Source organism: Balaenoptera physalus (genome assembly GCF_965194825.1).
Source record: "Balaenoptera physalus genome assembly, chromosome: 6".
Classification (NCBI taxonomy): domain Eukaryota; kingdom Metazoa; phylum Chordata; class Mammalia; order Artiodactyla; family Balaenopteridae; genus Balaenoptera; species Balaenoptera physalus.
The window spans coordinates 11578845-11581663 of record NC_138885.1 but is presented as its reverse complement, the minus strand read 5'-3'; the positions used below and the strand labels follow the sequence as shown (position 1 = coordinate 11581663).

Here is a 2819-nt window from a genome sequence, read left to right as displayed (position 1 = left end):
AAACTTACTGAAATGGGCAAAACGTAAGCATCCAACATTCAAAAATTTACAGTAATGGGTGATTAGCCCACTTTTAAATGAGTTTACCTTCAGGAGGCTTTCTGATTTTCCACTGACCCACTTCCAGAATCTCTTTTTCAATTTTCAATCATGTAAAATAAGCATCTTATCCTGGAACATGAACAGGAGGTGGAGGCTTTTCTTCTCTGCAATGTATGCAGGTTTCTAGTTCAAATGGTAATATCTGCTTATAAAGATTTTTTTTAAATAAAGGTAATGATATTCTTGGTGAATATTTGAATACAAAGATTAATTGTATTTAGTTATGTGTTGTGATGGCTAATTTTATATGTCAACTTGACTGGGCCACAGGGTGCCCAGACAATTGGTCAAACATTATTCTGGATGTGTCTGTGAAGGTGTTTCCGGATGAGATTAGCATTTCAATCAGTGCACTAAGTAAAGGAGATTGCCCTTTCCGCTATGAGTGAGCCTCTTACTAAGTAACAAGACCTGAATAGGACAAAAAGTCTGAGTAAGAAAAACTCCTCCTGCCTGAATGCCTTCACTAGGAAATCAGTCATTTCCTGGCTTTGCCCTGGAACTGAAACATTGGATCCTCTCTTGTGGGGTCTCCAGCCTGTTGGCTTTCAGACTGGAGCTACACCATCAGCTCTCCTAGTTCTCTAGCTTGGTGACTGCAGATCTTGAGGCTTCTCAGTTTCCATAATCATATGAGTCAATTCCTTATTCCAAAGGAAATATATATATATATATGTGTGTGTGTGTGTGTATATATATATATATATATACAGACACACACATATATATATGTAAATGTATATGTATGTAATTATGTTATACATAAGTATATTATAATATACTTCTGACTCGTACAGATATTGAGAAACATGTTTTTCTACCCCATGAGCATCTTCTCTTCCCTGGTCATGGTTTTCATGGGAGCAAGTGGAAAAACCACAGCCCAGGTGTCCCAGGCATTTCTTTAAGTAAAAGCAGAGTCAGAGGTGAAGATGCTCACCAGGGTTTCCAGTTACTCCTCATCAAGGTTAACAGAACTGGCACACTGTACTTGCTTAGAACAGCCAACAGTCTCCTTGAAGAAAAGTCCTGTGATTTCCTCTCATCTTTCAGAGTTTCCTGTTGCAAATTCTACCAAGCAGAGATGGAAGAGTCAACTTGAGCAACATTTCAGAGGAGTCCAGAAACCACATAAACACCTGGGTAGCCAAAAGTTAAAAGGTAAAATTATAGAGTTGCTGTCTCCAAATTCAGTTAATTCAGTGACTAATCTGATTCCTGTGAATGCCATCTAATTCAAAGGAAACTGGGCTCATCAACTTAACGAAGTGCAGACCAAAGAAAGACAATGGAAAGTCAGCAAGAATGAAGACAAGCCTGTGCAAATGATGTTTAAGGAATATACCTTTAAAAAGACCTATATAGGAGAACTAGTCACCAAAATTTTGGTGCTTCCCCATATTGGCAAGAAGCTGAATATGTTCATCATGCTTCCAGATGAAAAGACCAGTTGGAAAAGGGTGGGAAAATAACTTACTTATGAGAAATTCATAGAATGGACAAAACTAGACATGATGGATGAAGAAGAGGTGGAAGGTTTCCTCCTTAGATTTAAACTGCTGGAGAAATAGGACAGACAGGGTGCTCTTTGCAGTCTGGGAATGACGGATGCCTTGGAGCAGCCAGGGCAACTCTCTTGGAGTATCATCCAAGAGAGACCTGCATCTGCCCAAGGTCCTGCACAGGTCCTTCGTGGAGGTCAATGAGGAAGGCATGGAGGTCATGGCCACCACTGCTGTCATCATGATGATGCCACATGTAAGAATGATCCCCAGGTTCTCTGAGGACCACTCCTTCCTTTTCTTTATCCAGCACACCAAAACCAATTTTATTCCTTGTGTGGCTGATTTTCCTCCCTACAAGGAAATGGTTGGTGCAGCTGATAGACATTCTCCTGTCTCCTACTGACCCACTTTTCCTCTGAAACTTCACAATGTGTCTCCAAGCCAAAATGACTTTGGTGACAATCCAAAAATAAAGGGTCCAATTTTGAAAAAAAAAATATGTAAATAATTAAATATAAGTGATTCTGTTTCTCTGGAGAGCCCTGACTAATACATGTGTGGATTCACTTAAAAATAAAATAGGTGTGTTTAAGTGTATACAGATATTTATTTACGCATATTCATATATACAATATATTATGCATACTGTAATAAATGTTTTAACCATATCATATATTATATACAGAGGACAGAGCAATAGAGAAAGGAAGAGGAATTAAAAGGTGATAACTAAAAAGTCATCAGAAGTTACAAGAAAAGTAGAGAAGGAACATTACTCTGGAAGTCACAGTTCTGAATTCCATACTTAGTTTAACATTTACTAGTAATCAAAACCCAGGTATGTTGTGGGGAGGCTGGACAGGGTGTATAGAGTCAGCTCTTTCAATTCTATGTCAAAGTAGGACATTTAAAGGAATTCAAGTTGTTGTATGATCCCAGCATTGGGAAACTGAAGAGTGAGAACATCTTGGGCAATGAACATCAGTCACCATTTTCCACAGATAGTAGGATCCAGGTGGGAATCCACAGAAGAAATAAGGTAGACACAGGAGAAACAAGAGGGCAGGGACTCCCCATCACCAACTGAGGTCAGAATAATGCTTTGATTTCAGAGGAAAACCAAGAAAAGCAGAAAGGTTTCACAACTTAATTATGCTGCTCGGGAAGAAAGCGAGTCCTGAAGCCTGGATTCAAAGTTTAGCTAATTAGGAG

General features: G+C 39.0%; 1 pseudogene across 1 annotated transcript; it reads left to right on the top strand.

The window, feature by feature from the left end:
• Window positions 1-810: 810 nt before the first annotated feature.
• LOC309662617 (serpin B6 pseudogene) lies at window positions 811-2091 on the top strand (annotated as a pseudogene). Its single transcript has one exon. The product of its transcript is annotated as a serpin B6 pseudogene (transcript).
• Window positions 2092-2819: the final 728 nt, after the last annotated feature.